This window comes from Schistocerca gregaria, chromosome 6 (genome assembly GCF_023897955.1).
Source record: "Schistocerca gregaria isolate iqSchGreg1 chromosome 6, iqSchGreg1.2, whole genome shotgun sequence".
Lineage (NCBI taxonomy): Eukaryota > Metazoa > Arthropoda > Insecta > Orthoptera > Acrididae > Schistocerca > Schistocerca gregaria.
In genome coordinates, this window is record NC_064925.1 from 471,825,082 (window position 1) to 471,849,542 (window position 24,461).

The following is a 24,461-nucleotide window of genomic DNA, read 5'->3' on the forward strand; positions in this document are numbered from 1 at the left end:
CAGGAAATAAGTTCCATGGTAATAGAGTAAGCTGTAGAGGGTAAATACTAAAGCGGAAGGCAGATTGGAATGCATACAGAAAATAATGGAGGACGTAGTGCTGTTCGGAGATGAAGAGGTTGAAGCAGGAAAAAAAAGAGGGGAGGAAGAGAGAGAGAGAGAGAGAGAGAGAGAGAGAGAGAGGGAGACTTAGATGAAGCGCTGTCACCCGTCAGTTCAAGGATGGTGCAGAAAGTCTCGTGGAAATATCTTCAAGTATACGTGAAGGTTAACATTTTTTTAAAAATTCCATGGTTTATAAGGATTATAAGTTGAACACAGAACTCATCCATAGGCAGTATATGAAATTTTATTTGTATTTAGTCATCACCACTTTCAAATTTTTTAAAAATAAATCGTTAGGCAATTCTGAGTTTTCGCACTGGGGTCTCGCTTTGTGCTCGTTAATTTTTTTCTGCTGAAAGAGTATATAGACAAAGCATGCACAAAACGGCGAAATTTAGAAATTTAACATTAGGAATATTCAACGAATGCTTTTCCTCAAATTATGTGTTACTAAGTCTAAGACTATTGCTCGTATCACAATTATACTCTGGAAGCCACCTAACGGTGTGTGGCAGAGAGTACAACTGGTACTACTAACAAGGGAACCTCCCCATCTCACCCTCCTCAGATTTACTTATAAGTTGGCACAGTGGATAGACCTTGAAAAAGTGAACACAGATCAATCGAGAAAACAAGATGAAGTTGTGTGGAACTATGAAAAAAATTAGGTAGAAGAATCTTTTTTACCCATTCGCTAAGTGTACAAGTTAGGTGGGTCGACAACATATTCCTGCCATGTGACGTACAAGCCGTCACCAGTGTCGTATAGAATATATCAGACGTGTTTTCCTGCGAAGGAATCGGTTGACCTATGACCTTGCGATCAAATGTTTTCGGTTCCCATTGGAGAGACACGTCCTTTCGTCTACTATTTGCACGGTTTTGTGGTGCGGTCGCGAAAAACAGACACTAAACTTACTGCAGTGATCAGAGACGTCAATGAACGAATGGACAGATCATAACTTTGCGAAAAATAAAGAAAGTAAAATTTTCAGTCGAGGGAAGATTTGAACCAAGGATCTCTCGTTCCGCTGCTACTCACGCTAACCACGGGACTACGGCGCTCCTGCGTTGATGTTTTCCTTGATGTTGCATTCTTGCACATGGGCTAATAAGTTGTATATTTTACTAATTTTTTTCATAGTTCCACACAACTTCTTCCTGTTTTCTCGATTGATCTGTGTTCAGTTTTTCAAGGCCTATCCACTGTGCCAACTTATAACTAAATCTGAGGGGGGTGCGATGGGGAGGTTCCCTTGTAAGTGATCCCCCTTCCCTGTTTAACTTTCGAGTGGCGTTTGGGAACAATGATTATCGCTAAGCCCCTGTCTTTAATTTCTCGAATTTTCTCGTCTTAGTTATTTCGTGAGACGTATATTGGGGGAAGTAATATGTTGTCAGGCTCTTCCCGGAAAGTGCTCACACGTAATTTCAGTAGCAAAGCTCTCGGGGATGCACAACGCTTGTCTTGTAACGTCTGCCACTGGATTTTGTTGAGCATCTTCGTAACGCTCTAACGCCGTCTAAAAGAACCCCTGACGAAACTCGCAGCTCTTCGTTGGATCTTCTTTCTCTTTTCTTTCAGTTCGACCTGGTAACGATCCCAGATTGACGAGCAATACTCAAGAATCGCTCGAACAAGAGCCTTGTAAGCCACTTTCTTCGACGATGAGTTACATTTCTTCAAGATTCTTAGTACGAATCTGTCTGACATCTGCTGCCTCTTCTACTTGTATCGTGTCATTCCACATAATGTTGCTCTTGGTAGTTACTGATAGTTATTCTACGGTAGACTACAGCAATTCCATCAATAGTGTAGTTGTACAGTTGTGAATGACATTGCCTGTGTATTCGCAGTATGGTACATTCGTTTACGTTCAACATCGACTACCAGAGCCTGCATCATTCATGAATGCTCTGGAGATAATTCTGTAAATCCATACTGTCTTCTGCGTGTTGCTATTTCTTATAGACAATCGCGTTTTGCGCGAACTGTCTTAAACAGCTACCAACGCTTTCTGTTAGATCATTTACACTACTGGCCATTAAAATTGCTACACCACAAAGATGACATGCTACAGAAGCGAAATTTAACCGACAGGAAGAAGATGCTGTGATAAGCAAATGATTAGCTTTTCTGAGCATTCACACAATGTTGGCGCCGGTGGCGACACCTACAATGTGCTGCCATGAGGAATGGTTCCAACCGATTTCTCATACACAAACAGCAGTTAACCGGCGTTGCCTGGTGAAACATTGGTATGATGCCTCGTGTAAGGAGGAGAAATGCGTACCATCATGTTTCCGACTTTGATAAAGGTCGGATTGTAGCCTATCGCGATTGCGGTTTATCGTATCGCGACATTGCTGCTCGCGTTGGTCGAGATCCAACGACTATTAGCAGAATATGGAATCGGATGGTTCAGGAGGGTAATACGGAACGCCGTGCTGGATCACAACGGTCTCGAATCACTAGCAGTCGAGATGACAGGCATCTTATCCGCATGGCTGTAACGGATCGTGCAGCCACGTCTCGATCAAAAATGGTTCAAATGGCTCTGAGCACTATGGGACTCAACTGCCGTGGTCATTAGTCCCCTAGAACTTAGAACTACTTCAACCTAACTAACCTAAGGACATCACACACATCCATGCCCGAGGCAGGATTCGAACCTGCGACCGTAGCAGTCGCACGGTTCCGGACTGCGCGCCTAGAACCGCGAGACCACCGCGGCCGGCACGTCTCGATCCCTGAGTCAACAGATGGGGGCGTTTGCAAAGACAACAACTATCTGCGCGAATATTTCGACGACATTTGCAGCAGCATGGACTATCACCTCGGAAACCATGGCTGCAGTTACCCTTGACGCTGCATCACAGACAGGAGCGCCTGTGATGGTGTATTCAAGGCCGAACCTGGCTGCAAGAATGGCAAAACGTCATTTTTTCGGATGAATCCAGGTTCTTTTTACAACATCATGATAGTCACATCTGTGTTTGACGCTTCGCGATGAACGCACATTGGAAGCGTGTATTCGTCATCGCCATACTGGCATATAATCCGGCGTGATGGTATGGGGTGCCATTGGTTACACGCCTCGGTCTCCTCTTGTTCGCATTGACGGCACTTTGAACAGTGGACGCTACATTTCAGATGTGTTACGACCCGTGGATCTACCCTTCATTCGATCCCTGCGAAACCATACATTTCACAGGATAATGTACGACCGCATGTTGCAGGTCCTGTACGGGCCTTTCTGGATAGAGAAAATATTCGACTGCTGCCCTGGCCAGCTCATTCTCCAGATCTCTCACCAGTTGAAAACGTGTGGTCAATGGCCGCCGAGCAACTGGCTCGTCACAATACCCCAGTCACTACTCTTGATGAACTGTGGTATCGTGTTGAAGCTTCATAGGCAGCTGTACCTGTACACGCCATCCAAGCTCTGTTTGACTCAATGCCCAGGCGTACCAAGGCCGTTATTACGGCCAGAGGTTATTGTTCTGGTACTGATTTCTCAGGATCTATGCACCCAAATTGCGTGAAAATGTAATCACATGACAGTTTTAGTATAATATATCCGTCCAATGAATATCCTTTTATCATGTGCATTTCTTCTTGGTGTAGCAATTTTAATGGCCTGTAGTGTACATACATAGCAAACAATAAAGTCCCGTCACACTTCCTTGGTGTACTCTGGAATTTACCTTTACGTCTGTCGATTTCATTTCTTTAAGAGCGACGTGCTGAGTTCTGTCTGCTAGAAAATTTGGTCTTTAAGTTAGAAATAATTCCCGTATTTGTGCGTCATTTTAAATATAAAAGTTTTTGTTTTACATATACTCTGCAATACAACTATGAAATAGATGGCAGAGAGTTTTTTAGCACCGTAACACATGTTAGGAATTTTTTCGTTCCAGTGATGGCGGGGTCAGGGATTTTTCACCTGCCTCGTGATGACTGGGTGTTTGTGTCGTCTTCATCATCATCATCAATCATCCCCATTACGGTCGGAGGAAGGCAATGGCAAACCACCTCCACTAGGACCTTGCCTAGTATGGCGGCGCGGGTCTCCCGCGTCGCTCCCCTACGCTCGGTAAACGGAGTATGGGACTCATCATCATCATCATCAGTGATGTATGGAGCGCAGGTAAACGCCTGCAAAAATGCCTCTCTGCGCGCTAGAATAAGCCCGATTCTCCTTTTCTGTGCCTACGAGAGCATCACGTAGGTGCTGAAGAATATTTACAGATTCTTCACATAACACTGGTTTTTTAAGTTTCATTGCAATTTTTCAAGGGATAACTTACATCTGTTTTCAACAGTCTACCAATTCAGGTTTTTCAACATTTCCGTGGTTGTGACAAATCTGTGACCAATCGTGCCGCACTTCTTTGCATGCCGGGTGATTATAATGAACGTGATGGCGTTTCGAGTGCTGCAGTGCAGGCTGTATACAGTGCAGGACGCTAAAACATAGTAGGTATGCTACAAAAATAATAAAATGGTTCAAATGGCTCTGAGCACTATGGGACTTAACTTCTGAGGTCATCAGTCCCCTAGAACTTAGAACTGCTTATGTAATGTTGATGCATTAATTTGAGGTGTAAGCGGTGCTGATATTCAAGACCATAAAAGTGGGTTAAGTGCTGTGAGCTATCAGAGGAAGTTAACCTTGCATTACTGGGCAACTGTTTCACCAGGTATCCAGTCTAGCTTACCAAATTCCCAACCAGACTAACATTAACTGTAATCTTTTAGTACTCATCTTACGATAACCGGCGGTATATATATATATATATATATATATATATATATATATATATATATATATATATATATATATATATATATATATATAATTTAAATAAAAAGAAATAAATCAGTTTATATTTGGACATTTATTTTAACATTGATCATTGTTCCATTAAAATTTCAGCATATCAAACTTGATTCATAACCAAACTGGTGCCTTATTTAGGATTGTGTAAATGTTTGTAATCTTGCGGAACACATCAAATAGGGAGCCAAGATTGGGTGACTACATACAACACTGCATTTATAAAATAACACACGAAAAACGTTGAAACATATGCAAGAGGAAATTAACCACAACCAACTGATTCAATTTTCTCCCAAAGAAGTTACGTTCGTAGTGCAATCCTGTCCGTCATGAAATTACCGCACACTGATATACTTAATTCTTACCAACTCTCCGTGAAATCTTCCCGAAATGTTCTCTAGCAGACAGGCTTGTCTGCTACCATCCAGTATGCAACTAGCAATACATTTGCTCATTCATCCTCTCACACAGAAGGGAAGGGGGATGACAGTATCTTATCATATACAGTATATAAAAGAAATCGGATGTAGGTTCCGTATGAGACTGTGTGACATGAATTACATATAAACTGTGTTTTAAAGTGTAGTAGTGCGACAGATCTTGTTTATTTGGAAATGTAACCCGATTCACTGCTCAGTCTCCTCCTAGATAGTCAGAAACACCACAGTAAATTTAGAAGAGGAATTTATGCTGTAAATGACAACAGATTTAAGAAATTAACTTGAAAGGAATCCAACAGAGACCTTTCACTTAAACCTAACTAACCTAAGGACGTCACACACATCCATGCCCGAGGCAAGATTCGAATCTGCTACCGCAGTGGTCGAACGGTTCCAGACTGCAGCGCCTAGAACCACTCGGCCATGAAAAATAATAGTTCTACTTTCTCCCACCAGGTAAAAATATGGCGTTGCAAGCAATCAGAATGTGAAATGTTTCCTGTTTTGACGTCAGTGTGCTGTTTGTCATTTGGTGAAACGGAATGATTTGTTTTGTGAAGTGGCTGTTGGTGGAAAGTGTTAATAAGTTTGATGTTTTCTGTATAAAACGGGATGGCTGTTGGGAAGAAACACCGTGCACTGCTGGTAAAGTTGTTTCATCAGAACGGCAGCAAAGGCAGCGCTGCATTGCGGAATATCGGCGAAAGAAACAGCTGCCAAGAGGCCCCATGTCAATAAATGGGCTAAAGAATACGATCAAGGAATCTGAAGAAATAAATGAGTTAGGTGTTGCAGCGCGGAGGGGGAGGCGGCCCATTGCCATGGCAGTTGATGATGAAGCTGCTGTAGTTATAGCCAGCCGAGCAGCATATGGCTCAAATTCTGCAGCCAGTGCTCGAGCTGTGTCACTTGAATTGTTTCTCCCCTGGTCAACAGTTCGAAAGACTTTGCGTCACATTTTACACTGGTATCCATACAAGACTCGGAATGTGCTCCAGATATACCCCACGGTAGGCTATAACGCCTTGACTTTGCTCTTCGCTTGTTTGGCACTCAAGGAAATGGATGACTTGTGACTGGGGAATATTCTTTGGACGGACGAGGCAAATTTTACTCTGCACGTTGCCACGAATGCATAAAATTGTCATATATGCGATTCTCTTCTGCCACATGATGTGCAGGAGCATCGGCTGCACTCAGTTTATGTGACTGTATGGTGCGGTTTCACAAGCTCCTTCATTCTCAGTCCGTTTTTGCTAAAGGATATCACACCTCGCGGGCCAGTTAGGTGTACAGTGACATCTGTGTGTTATAAGGATCACCTTGTGCAATTTGTGATTCCAACTCTGCATGAACGCAACTGTGTCCACACCACTGTTTTCATGCAAGATGGGCGACATCACTGTCTCTTGTCAGATGGAAGATTTGCTTCGAGGAATCATCGGTAACGACCACATCATCTCTCGGCAATTTCGGCATACGTAGACTGCCAGACCCACCGACATAAATCCATGTGACTTCTGGATCTGGGGATATCAGAAAGGGTGTGTCTCTCACGGATGCATCTGGAGACTTCCTCATCTGAGGAATAGTGTACAACAACATATTGGTATGATTACACTGGATATGTTGCGAGCAACTGCCGACCAAGATGCGTTACAGGTGCAGCACGTTGCTAATTCGGGAGACCATACTGAAAACCTGTTTTAACTCACACCACAGTGTGATTGCATACAGCGCCATATTTTCACCTGGTGGCAGAAAGTGTAACTGCTATTTTTTTCAGCACACTCGGCGAGTGCACCGACTTAAGAACATACGTAAGAAGTTTTTTTTAAAGCAACACACCGCTATTTGACTGTTTTATTGTTTATTTAAGTACAACCCAGGTTTCGGCCTCATATGCCATTTTCAATTATTTGAGTTTATATCTTTAACGTATACTGCAGGACACTTAACATGCTGTCAAGCTCAAAGTTGGCCATAAATTAAGAAAAAAATGACCAACTTCGATCTTGACAACATGTTAAATGTCCTGCAACACATATTAGAGACATAAAATCAAATACATGAAAGTGGCATAAAAAGACGAATCCTGGGTTGTACTTAAATGAACAATAAAACAGTAAAATGGCGGTGGTGTTCCTTTAAAAAATATTGTATGCCTGTTGCTCAGCAACATCAAAAACTGTATACGTACAATGTTTTAGCGTCCTGCGATGTATACAGCTTGCAGTGCAGTACTCGGAACACCGTCAGTTTAATTATAGCCGCCCGTGTCGGTCCTGTGTGGTGCGCAGTTCACATCTTGAGCAACATTCTAAGACGGGACACACAAGTGATTTGTGAGCACTTTTCTTTACAGAATGACTGCATCTTCCGAATAGCTTGCCAATTAACCGAAGTTTGTCACTAAATTCCCAATCTTTGTACGAATTTGTAAACTAATCAAGGTATGACTCAATATTTCTGAAGTTTTTTTCAGACAGTACTTTATTTTTGGAGTTTGCCAGTTATGGAGATCGAAAATCTCCTGTGTAGGAATCAACACGGGTTCGGAAAACAGCGCTCGTATGAAACCCAGCTCGCTCTTTTCGTCCACGAGACGCAGAAAGCAGCAGATACAGGCGCCCATGTAGGTGCCGTGTTCCTTGACTTTGATACGATTGAGCGTACGGAACATCAGGGCAGCTGTGTGACTGGACTGGAGAATTTCTAGCAGATGGAGAGAGGTCTCCAGACATAGAAGTAACTTTGGGCGTATCCGAAGAGAGCGTTATTGCGCCATCACTTTGTCACAAAATATATGAATGACATAGAAGATAACAACAGAAGTTGTGTGAGGCTCTTGGTGGATGATGCTGTTGTACACAGGGAAGTTACTAAAACTAAACTAAACTCCGCCTGAACAGACCATGAAGGCCCAACGGTACCGACCAGCTGCTGTGTCATCCTCAACCCACAGGCGTCACTGGATGCGGATACGGAGGGGCATGTGGTCAGCACACCGCTCTCCCGGCCGTACGTCAGTTTACGAGACAGGGGGCGCCACTTCTCAGTCAAGTAGCTCCTCAGTTTGCCTCACAAGAGCTGAGTTCACCCCGCTTGCCAACAGCACTAGGCAGACCGGACGGTCACCCATCCAAGTGCTAGCCCAGCCCGACGGCGCTTAACTTCGATGATCTGACGGGAACCGGTGTTACCACTGCGGCAAGGACGTTGGCACAGAGACGTCACAGCACTAGAGAATTGGAGGGAAATCCAGGTAGATTGCGGAGGATCAACACTTGGTGCAGGAAGTGGCAAATGACACATGGTTCAAATGGCTCTGAGCACTATGGGACTTAACATCTGAGGTCATTAGTCCATTAGAACTTAGAACTACTTAAACCTAACTAACCTAGGGACATATCACACATCCGTGCCCGAGGCAGGATTCGAACCTGCGACCGTAGCGGTCTCGCGGTTCTAGTCCGAAGCGCCTAGAACCGCTCGGCCACAGCGGCAGGCGAGAAATTGACCCTTACCATAAACAAATGTAATTTATTTCGAATACATAGAAAGACTCTTTATTCTATGCAAGTACAATTTCAGAAGAATCACTGAAGGCAGTTACTTTTGTAAAATTTCTAGGAATATGCGTACTGAACGATTTGAAGTGGACTGACCATATAAAATTAATAGCAGCTAAGAGAAATTTCAAGCTGAGAATCATACGCCTATCACAATCAACACTGGACTCACAGTCAATTATGACGAGACAAAATACTATCCTCCACACATAGCTACTGAGACTGCATCTTCGAAGGGGCCATAGAAATTCGCGCAACAGACAACCTAGTCAACAGGGACTCTTGTTGACAACTCAATAAGGCCTGGAAACCAATACTAAGGTCTAGCAAGGAGCAACGGTGCTAGCGGACACAGTATCATTTGGCCACGGCCGCCGAAGAGATACTGCCCCCCCCCCCCCGGCCGCCTCCCCCCCCCCCAGCCACCTACCGCAGCCACCGTTTTCCCCACCACCGGAAACGCCGCGCGCCGATGGCGCAAGGAATCACACCTGGCCTCGCGAGGGATTAATACCAGGGGCAGAGAGCGGACAGTCCACTGCATCGGCAGCATCTGATAACTGCGGAACAATTACTCGCCGAAATACTGTGGGCAGTTGACGATCGTATCTGGCTGGATACTCGAGAACCCTTCAAACACCATATACGCCGGGAAAGCCTCATATCACAAATTTGTTACACGTTTCGGAAAAACAAAAGGAGTACGGATTGTGACAAGGCCGGTTTTGTAATCCAGCATTTCTCTTAATACAGACTGATGAAATTTATATTCGGTGCACATCTTCTTCCCGGAAATGCTGAGAACATATTTTGTTATGTATGGCTGGTTTCCAATCTTTATTCTCACACCGTTCACACAGAAAGCTTTTAAAGTTGGACAGATAGGGAGTGTAAAGTCGAATGACGGAAATAAAACAAGTACAGTAGTCAGCGTAACGAGAATTCATGTATATAAAAGAATATATCCCTTGAATGAGTCCAATTACAAGTGAAATATGCTTCCTTACACTGCAACTGGCATGGCACACGTCAGCTTCAAGTGTAGTTTGTGACGCAATTAGAGTGCCTCTTATTTTACTTCCATCAACGGAAAGGTCGAATTTAGAGACATAGTTGATATAATGTAAAATTTCTATTTTAATTTTGCTATTATTTTGATTTTCCGTCTTATTTTTAAATTCTATTCTTTTTCTGTCATTAAAGTGTAAGATAAAGTTTGCTTGGAGTCCGGCCGCTTATTACAATTTGTGTAACAAAAGATAAATAATTAGGAATCTTCCGCATCTAAGTACCTGAAATGTTTTTATGCTCTACTTTGATGTTTTCTTTGAGCTTTGATCATTTCCCTTTGAAATTAAAGCATTAACCTACCTTATAATATGCTTAATGGTGTTACAATAGCAAACGGCTACTCAGCAACTAGGTCAGAATTTCATTCTTTTAATGCTCTCAGGCAGCTTCACTTCATTGCTACTTAAGGACAGTTAAAAGTGGTGATGTCGAGTTCCAGGGTAGTGATGCCCCAATGTTGCCTTGCCAGCAAAAAAAAAAAAAAAAAAAAAAACCATTACTCCTGCTGACACGTGATCCCAACAATTTAACAATGACGCAAATATTCACCACTTCAGGCTTTGACGGCAAAACTAATGCTAATTCCCAATATTTGTTGTGGAACTTGTTGGACGCTAGATTCAACCGAATAGTAAGTGACAACTGACGCTAATTCCTAATATTTGTTGTAGAATTTGATGGAAACTAGATTCAGCCTAATAGTAAGTGACTACTAGAGCTGTACGCTGTCCTGTCTAATGGCTCTTTAAAACGTTATCCACAAATTAAAATCGAAATTGCTTTCGAGTAACTGAACTTTGTCAAGTAAAGAGCAAAGTAAGTCGCTAACAAGTCAACATTCCCAGTTATGCGAAGATCATGAACCATGGACCTTGCCATTGGTGGGGAGGCTTGTGTGCCTCAGCGATACAGATGGCCGTACCGTAGGTGCAACCACAATGGAGGGGTATCTGTTGAGAGGCCCGACAAACATGTGGTGCCTGAAAAGGGGCAGCAGCCTTTTCAGTAGTTGCAGGGGCAACAGTCTGGATGATTGCCTGATCTGGCCTTGCAACATTAACCAAAACGGCCTTGCTGTGCTAGAACTGCGAACGGTTGAAAGCAAGGGGAAACTACAGCCGTAATTTTTCCCGAGGGCATGCAGCTTTACTGTATTGTTAAATGATGATGGCGTCCTCTTGGGTAAAATATTCCGGAGGTAAAATAGTCCCCCATTCGGATCTCCGTGCGGGGACTACTCAGGAGGATGTCATTATTAGGAGAAAGAATACTGGCGTTCTACAGATCAGAGTGTGGAATGTCAGATCCCTTAATCAGACAGGTAGGTTAGAAAATTTAAAAAGGGAAATGGATAGGTTAAAGTTAGATGTAGTGGGAATTAGTGAAGTTCGGTGGCAGGAGGAACAAGACTTTTGGTCAGGTGAATACAGGGTTATAAATACAAAATCAAATAGGGGTAATGCAGGAGTAGGTTTAATAATGAATTAAAAAATAGGAGAGCGGGTAAGCTACTACAAACAGCATAGTGAACGCATTATTGTGGTGAAGATAGACACAAAGCCCATGCCTACTACAGTAGTACAAGTTTATATGCCAACTAGCTCTGCAGATGATAAAGAAATTGATGAAATGTATGATGAGATAAAAGAAATTATTCAGGTAGTGAAGGGAGACGAAAATTTAATAGTCATGGGTGACTGGAATTCGTCAGTAGGAAAAGGGAGAGAAGGAAACATAGTAGGTGATTATGGATTGGGGCTAAGAAATGAAAGAGGAAGCCGTCTGATAGAATTTTGCACAGAGCATAACTTAATCATAGCTAACACTTGGTTCAAGAATCATAAAAGATGGTTGTATACATGGAAGAATCCTGGAGATACCAAAAGGTATCAGATAGATTATATAATGGTAAGGCAGAGATTTAGGAATCAGGTTTTAAATTGTAGGACATATCCAGGGGCAGATGTGGACTCTGACCACAATCTATTGGTTATGACCTGTAGGTTAAAACTGAAGAAACTGCAAAAAGGTGGGAATTTAAGGACATGGGGTCTGGATAAGCTGAAAGAACCAGAGGTTGTACAGAGTTTCAAGGAGAGCATAAGGGAACAATTGACAGGAATGGGGGAAAGAAACACAGTAGAAGAAGAATGGGTAGCTCTGAGGGATGAAGTAGTGAAGGCAGCAGAGGATAAAGTAGGTAAAAAGACGAGGGCTGCTAGAAATCCTTGGGTAACAGAAGAAATATTGAAATTCATTGATGAAAGGAGAAAATATAAAAATGCAGTAAATGAAGCAGGCAAACGTCTCAAAAATGAGATCGACAGGAAGTGCAAAATGGCTAAACAGGCACGGCTAGAGGACAAATGTAAGGCTGTAGAAGCTTATCTCACTAGGGGTAAGATAGATACTGCATACAGGAAAATTAGAGAGACCTTTGGAGAGAAGAGAACCACGTGTATGAATATCAAGAGCTCAGATGGCAACCCAGTTCTAAGCAAAGAAGGGAAGGCAGAAAGGTGGAAGGAGTATATAGAAGGTTTATACAAGGGTGATGTACTTGAGGACAATATTATGGAAATGGAAGAGGATGTAGATGAAGACGAAATTGGTGATACGATACTGCGTGAAGAGTTTGACAGAGCACTGAAAGACCTGAGTCGAAACAAGGCCCCCGGAGTAGACAACATTCCATTAGAACTACTGACGGCCTTGGGAGAGCCAGTCATGACAAAACTCTACCAGCTGGTGAGCAAGATGTATGAGACAGGCGAAATACCCTCAGACTTCAAGAAGAATATAATAATTCCAATCCCAAAGAAAGCAGGTGCTGACAGATGTGAAAATTACCGAACTATCAGTTTAATAAGTCACAGCTGCAAAATACTAACGCGAATTCTTTACAGACGAATGCAAAAACTGGTAGATGCGGACCTCAGGGAGGATCAGTTTGGATTCCGTAGAAATATTGGAACACGTGAGGCAATACTGACCTAACGACTTATCTTAGAAGAAAGATTAAGAAAAGGCAAACCTACGTTTCTAGCATTTGTAGACTTAGAGAAAGCTTTTGACAAAGTTGACTGAAATACTCTCTTTCAAATTCTGAAGGTGGCAGAGGTAAAATAAAGGGAGCGAAAGGCTATTTACAATTTGTACACAAACCAGATGGCAGTCATTTAAGGCGAGGGGCATGAAAGGGAAGCAGTGGTTGGGAAAGGAGTGAGACAGGGTTGTAGCCTCTCCCCATTGTTATTCAATCTGTATATTGAGCAAGCAGTAAAGGAAACAAAAGAAAAATTTGGAGTAGGTATTAAAATTAATGGAGTAGAAGTAAAAACTTTGAGGTTCATCGATGACATTGTAATTCTGTCAGATACAGCAAAGGACTTGGAAGAGCAGTTGAACGGAGTGGACAGTGTCGTGAAAGGAGGATATAAGATGAACATCAGCAAAAGCAAAACGAGGATAATGGAATGTAGTCGAATTAAATCGGGTGATGCTGAGGGAATTAGATTAGGAAATGAGACACTTAAAGTAGTAAAGGAGTTTTGCTATTTGGGGAGCAAAGTAACTGATGATGGTCGAAGTAGAGAGGATATAAAATGTAGACTGGCAATGGCAAGAAAAGCGTTTATGAAGAAGAGAAATTTGTTAACATCGAATATAGATTTATGTATCAACAAGTCGTTTCTGAAAGTATTTGTATGGAGTGTAGCCATGTATGGAAGTGAAACATGGACGATAACTAGTTTGGACAAGAAGAGAAGAGAAGCTTTCGAAATGTGGTGCTACAGAAGAATGCTGAAGATTAGATGGGAAGATCACATAACTAACGAGGAGGTATTGAATAGGATTGGGGAGAAGGGAAGTTAGTGGCACAACTAGGCTATAAGAATGAATCGGTTGGTGATACATGTTCTGAGGCATCAAGGGATCACAAATTTAGCATTTGAGGGCAGTGTGGAGGGTAAAAACCGTAGAGGGAGACCAAGAGAAGAATACACTAAGCAGATACAGAAGGATGTAGGTTGCAGTAGGTGCTGGGAGATGAAGAGGCTTGCACAGGATAGAGTGGCATGGAGAGCTGCATCAAACCAGTCTCAGGACTGAAGACAACAACAACAGTCCTCGCTATATCAACAAAATTTGCTCGTTAACACATTGCATTCTCTTAAAATCTATAAATCCTTTACACACATTAAGACCTCTCTCATTAGGAATGGTTCTGTATAGGACACATACTTCACACTGGAACAAAACAGCACTTATGTCGATTACAGTAAATATTCCACATACCAAATATAATTCCGTTTGAGTTGTTGTCGGTACATGGTCCAGCTATGACCGTTTGTCCAATGTCTCGAATTCCGTTTGTTTACTTACTGGTAAGGGAACAATAAGCGCATTTCGCTCTTTAGAACAGCTTGAATTCACAATGGACAGACGGTTTTAACTTGACCTGACAACCTTTCGGTAGCGTTGCGCACCTGTACCAGGTGGATTCAGAACAGAGAAGGCTACTTCTGAGCCTCTGTGCCGATCGGAATGTCAACAAGGCGTACCGCCAGCGTAACAGACGCCAGGGCAGAAGGCGAGCACTGCCACACAGCGTGAGAGTGAGGAAGGTAGCAAACGCAAACGTTGGACAACTTCAAAACAAGGCACCGTGAAGTGACACTACGCTACTTACAACCCCTGGGCGCCACAGCAAAGTCAAACGTAGGCAAAAAGACCCTACCTCGGCGACCTAGAATAATTATTGAATTACCACAGGTAGGCGGGGAGTGCTGAAGTACCCGAAAAAAGAGGGCAATTTCGTTCATACACCCAGAGCTACCACGTCATATGCAGAGACTCGGTCCTTTAAATACACTACTGGCCATTAAAATTGCTACACCAAGAAGAAATGCAGATGATAAACGGGTATTCATTGGACAGATATATTATATTAGAACTGACATGTGGTTATATTTTCACTCAATTTGAGTGCATAGAGCCTGAGAAATCAGTACGACGACAACAACCTCTGGCCGTAATAACGGCCTTGATACGTCCAGGCATTGAATCAAACAGAGCTTGGATGGAGTGTACAGGTACAGCTGCCCATGCAGCTTCAACACGATACCACAGTTCATCAAGAGTAGTGAATGGCGTATTGTGACGAGCCAGTTGCTCGGCCACCACTGACCAGACGTTTTCAATTGGTGAGTGATCTGGAAAATGTGCTGGCCAGGACGGCTGTCGAACATTTTCTCTATCCAGAAAGGCCCATACAAGACCTGCAACATGCGGTCGTGCATTATCCTGCTGAAATGTAGGGTTTCGCAGGGATCGAATGAAGGGTAGAGCCACGGGTCGTAACACATCTGAAATGTAGTGTCCACTGTTCATAGTGCCGTCAATGCGAACTAGAGTGACCGAGATGTGTAACCAATGGCACCCCATACCATCACGCCGGGTGATACGCCAGTATAGCGATAACGGATATACGCTTCCAATGTGCGTTCACCGCGATGTCGCCAAACACGGATGCAACCATCATGATGCTGTGAACAGAACCTGGATTCATCCGAAGAATGATCAAAAAAATTTAATAAAAATTGTAATCTACTCAGAGAAAAAATCGAATTTTATCACAGTAAACAACAGGAAATTGTATTCTTCATATGTCTACAAATGATTGTGAATTATACATCAGTAGATAATAAATATATGTTCTAGACCACTTGACCAATTTTATAAAAATTTGCTCATTAACACTCACATTATTTATTTTACATGAAATTGATCGAATAATCCAGAACATACATTTACTATATACTATCCACTTTACCTAATAATAATGTAATATAATAGTTGCTATTATAAAAATCATTTATTCTACATACATCTACCATAGGTGAATGTAATGTAATGAAATATAGCAGGGAATTAAATATTATTTTAAAAAATTTAAAACCCATTTTTTACATCTTTGTCGTAGCCACAAAAAAGTTTTTGACTTTTGTGAAAAACCTGTTTTTCATTATATTAAAGAATAAGTATATAAAATTATTTACTTTCTGCTTTAGCAGCCATAAGATTATTATGCGTTGTTGTTTGTAAATGTTTTTTGAAGGAAGACTTATTTACAGTTCCAGCACATTTACAAGTAACTTTAATTTTCTTACATTCTTTACATACATACCAATTTCCACCTGTTCGATATTTAACTTTATAAAATTCTTAAGTACTTTTTTAATCATACATTGACTTTTTTCATTCATTTAAATACAAGCATACATCAGTCATTAAAGATTTTCAGTAAGTAATCTATGTTGTTCATCGTATGTAACATTCTTTTTACCCTACATAATTACATAAGCAAGTGTATCATTTGAAATTTTATCATTAAAAGTTGCTCAAAGTTGTTTTTTGTGTTGTTGCAACATTCTTTCTATGTGTCATATTGATTACATAAATTGGATAATTATTTATAAAACTAAATGGACTAATATTAATATTTGATTTTAGTAAAGTAATTATTGTAAAAACAAGAAATGCATCATATGCTTTTAGAAAATTATTTGGTGGATTATATTCCACATTTCTCGAGGAAAAACTTCATTTCTACTATTTTTAAATAAATATTAAATAGTTTAATATGATCAAATAATGACAAATCTACTAATTGATTATTTTTACGATTTGTCCGAAATGCAACAAATACAAAATATGGCATATCAAATTATCTAGAGTTATAGTAATTTGTTATATCTAGTTCAAAACTGTTTTTACCAAATAATCCAACTTCTTCATTTTGAAGTTCATAAAAAGAAATCGGAATTTTAGGGTTTTTTAAAATATTATCAAGTTATTCAAGTTCGTAATTCGGTTTATATTTAACAATAGTACACAATTTTCCTCAGATTCTATAATAATTATTCCTTCTTTAGGTAATGTATCTTTCATTTCAACACCAACCTCATTATAATCTGACCAACATAGAATTCCATCTGTAGAAAATGAACATGTGTAAAAACTACAATTAAGTCTCGTTCAAACATAATTTATTTATAATCTTTAAAAAAGTCTCCAAGTAAAGACAATCGATAAAGTACTTGTCTTATTCATCTATTTATCAAGTGAAATGTACAAAAACATGTGAAGATGTAAAAGGATGTTCAGTTCTAGACAAAATATTATTTCCTTTTTTACTGTTATAAAGTCAAACAATTTCGTTATATAATTATCAATTAACTTTTAGTTTGAATTTCCATCATAAGTTGGATTACCTGTATGATCATTTCCAATAATACTAAAATTCAAGTATAATTTTTCATGATTTCGATGTAGCCAACCATCACCAACTTTTTTTCAATTTCTGTATCTTTTTTAGGAACATTTAAATTATGTTTAGATTTGTCATTACCAGGCAATGAGTAAAATTGATAACTTTCAATTATATTCATCACACAGTTTAATATTGTTTTAGTAATTATTATTAAGGAAAAATTAATTAAGGTATTTTTAAAATAACTGTTACAATAGCACCACTACTGACAAATAAATTAGCATATTCATCAGTTATAGTAACTTCTAAATCTTGTATTGTATGAAAAATAGCATTATTTGCAGGATATTTTGGTTCATATACTAATGGTCTACCAAATTCTGCTTTAGGTTTAAATAAAGCAATAATATTAGTTTCTTTTTGAAAATGAACATTTGGTCTTACATACAATCCATCAGCAAGATATAAATTTATGTTTATCAATTTAAAAGGAATTATTTTAAGTACATCTGTAGCTACAGATTTTTCATTAGGTAAAACAACTTGATTATTAAAACCAAGTAAATGTCCAATATTATTTTGTATAACCATATATAATTTTACATCACTTACAATAACAATTCTATTTGAGACTTCTTCTGCGTTACTTTGTCTATTATGATTTTTAAATGAGTAAAATTTTTTAAGACTATATTGTCCTAGAGGAATTTCTATTATTTCTCCATCACAATAAAGTTTATTATTTGTTTGTTTTAATATTTGGTGTTAAGAACGTTGAACATAAAGCAACTAATGAAACATTAGTATAATTATCATGTGTTAGAACAGTTAATCTTTTTTTAAGTGTAGGGAATGTGTAGCTAAGTTGAAATATTCTACTCATTTACTATTGAAAAACGTAAATAAATGTAAATATTATTAGTAAATGAACAAATCAGATTGGCAGCCTAGAGTAAGAATTCCAGAAAATAATGTAAAAAACAAACATGGTAAACATTTACCAAATTCTATAAGGTGTGCAATAAATTGCTCAAGTGGTTGTTGAAAAACTACATTAATTTTAGCTCCAGGATTGTTAAATAGGAATAAAATTCTATATTTTTTCCAAAAAAGTTTTAGGACAACCAAAGTTTCAAGAATTAATAAAACAATGTAAAAAATTGAAGATAAAATTCAATAACAAATTGTTAGTTTTATTGAAAATAATGAAGAAATTATTCCATTAGATGAATGTAAATAAAATTCAGTTGTTGTATTTCATTATTTTACTTTAGAAAATGAAGATATTGTTAGAGATTATTTTACCTAGGCAGACACAAAGGTATAGATTGTTTTCATTTAGCTCAAACATATTAAAAAATACCAAAACAGTTAGTTAGAGACAATTTAAATTTGTTGAATATATGTAGACAAGATGATACAAATTTAAATCGTATTTATCATGAATTTGTTGGTGGATATGTGAAGTCTGGTAATTTTAAAGAAATGTGTAAAATTATTGGTATGATGAATTTGGTTTTTTAACATTAGATATGTCTAGAAGACTAAACGAAGTCAAATTTAGAAATAACATACAACATTTCCTAAGAACATTAACATAAAATGAAAATGTTAACTTCAACATTACCTTTAACATTAAACAGAAAACATAAACATAAATAATAAACATAAATGTTAAACATAAACATTAAAATTAAACAAACAATAAAGATTAACATTAAACAGAATTATTGTTTATCCTCCTTAGTAAATATTTGCAAATTATGATAAGTAAGTTGCTTAAAGACGAAACTTAAAATAGAAAGAAAACTGAAGGAATAAACGAAATTCTGATTGTATGAAAAAAACAACCAAGAACAGAATTTGAAAAATTTTAAATGGAAAATCAACCTGTTAATGATGCAGTTGAAAAAGGAAAATAAGGTTTAGGTGATAATATTTCAAAGAAATTGAAAAAAATAGGGAAGTTGAAGAACAAATGATTCCAAATCATTATCATATTGAATATTTTAGAGATTTATTAATGTTATATTTAATAAATATGAAGAAGAAAAGAACATTAAAATGAAAGTGAAAATGGAAGTAAAGATATAAATGAAACAAAAAAGATAAATGTTAGTGAATGAATGTCAAAGTATATAAATTACAGTAAAGATAAAGAATTTGGTCTAAAACGTGTTGCTATGTTTAAATATGTTGGTAATTTACCTGTAGAATTTAATGGTCATGATTTAAAAATTGATGTTAAAACATATGAAGGTACAGATGGTTTAATGAAACTTTTGACTGAAAAACCAATTACTCTAGTAGATGTAATTAAAATGTTCGATACTGTAGATTTATCTAATTAAGCAGATATATTATTTAATTCAGGAGTATTTTATTCTGTTAATAATCCATATAAAATAAGATCATGTAGAGGTAATTAATATAATTACTTAATAAAAGAATTTGTAGATTATTATTTTCCAAATTAAAAAATAACAAAATATTCATGTTTCTTCAGAAAAAAGTTCTCTAGAACGAAAAGGTAAAGATTTAATTAAAATATACAATTAAAGCAATGCAATATGTTTGGTTAAATGGTGTTAGACAATTGATTGACAGATTAGCTGTAAATCACGGTGAAGAACTAGCTGGATATATGAATTATCATAATGAAAAAGTTACAATGGCACAAATGTTAAAAAAATTTAGTGATTTCTTAATTGATAATCCAAAAGGAATTCAATATTTAATTTGATTTTTAAATAATCTTCCACATACATGTTGGGAAAGTGATAAACATGGAAAAGGTTTAGTTAATAATTTTTTTAATAAACTAGCATTTTAAAAGTGGAAGAAAGATTAAATAAAGCGGATAAATGTGTAAATCCATTAGATGAAGCTTGTGAAAAACATGATATTGCTTATAGAGGATATAAAAATTTACTATAAAGACATGAAGCTGATAAAGAAGCTTAATTAACTGTAAAAGAAAGAATGGATGCAAGAGATTCTTCATTTGGTGATAAAGTAGTAGCAACAGTTATTATAGGTATAATGTATGGAAAAAGAAAATTAGATATGGGTTTGGATCATTAATAAAATGGCTGGGGATTATATAAATCTTAATAAATTTTTAAACTATAGGATTTTTAACTATATAAAATCATTATAATTTACAATTATACATATTTAAACATTATAAAAATCTTTATCAATTTTTAATTATATAAATAAATAACTCTACTGTTGATTATACTTGATACCTAGTGGGAATACAACAACCAAAGTAAATTAAATGAAAGTTAAATAATGAACAATTAAATGCAATTGAACCATTTTTAAAAAAGTGAAAAAGAAAAGAAAGTTTTTGGAAATTTACTTGTTATATTAGCTATACCTGTGGTTAAAAAATTATTTAATATTTCATAAAAAAAGATGGTAAAGGTCTAACACAACAAGAAGGTGAATGTTTACCATTATTATTAGCTGCATTACCATATTTACCAACAACTGCAGCAATTTCAAATGCAGTATTAAGTAAAAAGAAAAATGATAAAGAATTAGATGAGCAAAAATGACATACTGTCAAATGGAAAAAAATAGGAAATGGAATACAGAAAAGAAAAAAAAATTCAAAATAATTAATAAATACCCTAATGCATTAAGTAATTTTGATATAGAGTCATCAACTTAAGAAATGGAAAATTAAAACTTCCCTGGTGTACAGATGATTGATGAATTAATAAATAAACCATTAACAATTGAATGTGCTATAATTAATTTAGATACATCTGATAATCCTGGTAGACATTGGATTTGTTATTTAAAAATAATGATAAAAAATTGTTTTGTGGTCATTTGGGGTAATATACCAAAACAGCTAGTTAACTATTTAGGAAAATGTGAACATTTCTAAACAATTCTAAAATACAGAGAGAATACAAAATTTTGATGAAGTAATATGTAATGATTTATGTTTATCTGTTTTGTTATTGTTTTGTACAGTTATAATATTAATGATATTTTAAATTTAATAGATGGACTTTTTTTCGAAATAATTTACTTTATTGAAACAACATAAACAACTATGTAATACATCTGTATAAAATTTAGAAAATATTGAGAATAGTATTAAACAATTACAATCATCAATAGATCGAAAGATAACTAATGCTATTAATTTCAAAAAGAATTTGATGTTATTTTTAAAATAAATAAAGTTTATATTGGTGTTAAAAATAGAAGGCTTGGTAATAAAAATGATTCAATTGATGAGAAACATTATTTTGGTACTGGACTAAGAATTATGTTACAAAACGAGTTTACACATACATTTTAACACTATTTAATTACTATATTAATAAAGAAGATTATAACAAGTTTTACATTATAGGAAATAAATGGTATTATGTATGTTATTATGACACATTACAATTAAGAAAAATACGATATAGGAATAAATCTTCTTAATAAATGAAAAATTGATACACTAGAAGCTTATTTTAAATCGTTAGAGTCAGAAACTATAAAAACCTTATACAAAAAAGTAGGTAAAGATGTAGAGATACTGAAAAAATTGGATTAATTTTAACTTTATGTATTTTATCAGTATTAAATTTTTGTATCCATATAAATGGGAAATCATTCTTCATATATTTATGGTTTAAAATTTAAAAAGTTTACTGATGAACATAATCCACATAGATTAGTATGTTAAATTGGATGACAAAGATTGAAGGTCTTTGTGCAATTTGTAAATCTAACAAATGTAAATTTATTACAATTTTTTTTGTATGTGGTGGACATAATAATAATCGTACTAATTATATCTGTGAAAATGTGATTAGAAAGAAATGTAATTAGAAAGAATTTTATAAGAAGATATTCTGTCTCCTTTAATATAGATGCAGAAAGGTTATAAATATTTATTAACAATAAATGATAGTTTTTTCTAAATATGAGTTTGCTGTTTCTATTAAAGATCAAACAATAATAATAATGAAATAATTTACAATCAGATCATGGTAAAGAATTCAATAACAAAGATGTTATAGAATTAATAAGAAATATAACGTTAATTAGTATTCAGCTTTTCAGAATTAAAATTACTTGTTGTTGAATGATTTAACAGAACACTTAAAAAAAACTGTGGGAGAAACTTCCTCTTCAAGGAAATAATAAATGGTTTCATTTAGTTAAAGATCAAATTGACGATAATATAATAACACAAAACATTCTACAATAAAAATGAATCCAATAGATGTGAATGAAAAAAATTTAATTATGAGTAAAATTATAACTAACATAAAAGCCAAAAATAAAAAAATGCGACGAAGAAGAATTAGTAAACTTAAAGACACTTTTGAAAAACGATACCGAAATTTGAAATTGAAGATGTTATATATTCTTATTGAATTACAAAAAAATTAAAAGACATAATTTTTGTGAATAAGAACTGAGAAAACATAATACCCAGATGTGTACTTAGCTAAAGTAGTTTTAAAAAAATAAAAAATAATAAAGTTTATGTTAAATGGTTAGGTTTTAATATTCACATAATAGTTGGGCAGATAAAAATCAAGTAAGTTTATAAAAATTACGTTTTAAAAGTAATTAACAAAAATTTCCCCTCCAATTTTGATTTTGAAAATAGGATGATTAAATTATATCATCTCTTTCTTTAATTCTTTCATCTTGTACTTTAATATTTTCATGCTTCAATTCTATTTTGTCACCAATTTTATATTCATACATCTTAGATCTTAAACCATAAAATTCTTCCATTGCTTTTCCATTACATTCATCTTTCATTTTACCCACAACCTATTTGTTTACTTGTGGAATACCATATATATTACGTGTTGTTTAATCATTTATATGAAAGTAATCAGTCACCATTTTCATATTTTGATAGAAACTGTCAGTTTTATTATTATAACTATCAGTATCTTGATAACATAATTTAATATTTTCTCCATATTTAGATTTCATCACTGGTTAGTGAAAATCATACATTAATTCTTTAGATAAGTCAAGTACATTTAATCCAACATAAACAGGTTTATTAAATGTTTTTTTTATTCAAGTGAATAGCAGCAAAATTTGCATCGAGTATATTTCTATGTTTAAAGTTTGGTTTAGATACAAGTTTGTCACATACTTCATGATTTGAACTAATTTTATATCTTGTCTTTTTCTTATATTCTCCATTGTTTTACAAAATACAGAATTATTCAATAATTTATGGATATCTTTTTGAATATTATTTGTAGTTATAGTCCTTAACTGTGTGTTTAGATCTATATATTTCTCTAGCGAATTAGAATTTTAAAATTTTAAAACTTTATATATTTTTGTAAGCTGCATTCCTAAAGATGAATATTGGTTAAGATTTCTATAATGTACTGCATAATTACACTATTTGGTAAAGATATTATTAATTTACTTTCATTAGTACTTGGAACAGGTTTTGATTTAGGAGCTAATGGTAAATCTTTATGTAAATCTGTATGTAATTCTTTTGGTTATTTTAACTCTTCTTCAATATTTGTTTGACAGTTCATTTATTTTTGACAATTAAAATTTTTGATTCTTCCCTTTTTAAATACCATATGGGTAATATTGGTTTTTGTTCAGTAATTTTTGATATTGCATCCCAAGATATACATGGTGCTGTAAAATACCAAGAAGGATCTAAATTATATGTATTTATAAATGTTTTTCTATAATTTTCAAAAACATTACTTAACAATAATACATCAGGTTTAAGATAAAATCATAATATTCACCAAGATTTTTTATATTGAATTTTTCCCAAACTAGTTTTGCATGTTCATAATCTTCATCAGTTATCTCACAATCATTAAACTTTCTATAAAATATATCTTTTGTTGGCAATTGTGTTTCTTCAAATCTTTTCTGAGAATCTATGTAAGCATTTGGGTAAACACCTTTTCTAATTACTAAATCAAACAATTCTGCAGAAAAACATTTAATATTTTTAATTGAATTTTGTTTAAATTTGATGAACGTTTGTCAGTTGAGGAAACCATAAACCTATATGTGTCAACAAATCTCATTGTTAGTTTTGTGGTACATTTACTATGACTAAGGTATTTATTTTCAACATTTGGTATTAAATCTATTTCTTGATTATCATAAACAA

The 24,461-nt window shown here is 35.9% G+C and overlaps 1 pseudogene; it reads right to left on the reverse strand.

Moving 5' to 3' along the window:
* Positions 1-8,495: 8,495 nt before the first annotated feature.
* On the reverse strand, positions 8,496-8,613 carry LOC126279156 (5S ribosomal RNA; annotated as a pseudogene).
* Between the last annotated feature and the right edge of the window lie 15,848 nt (positions 8,614-24,461).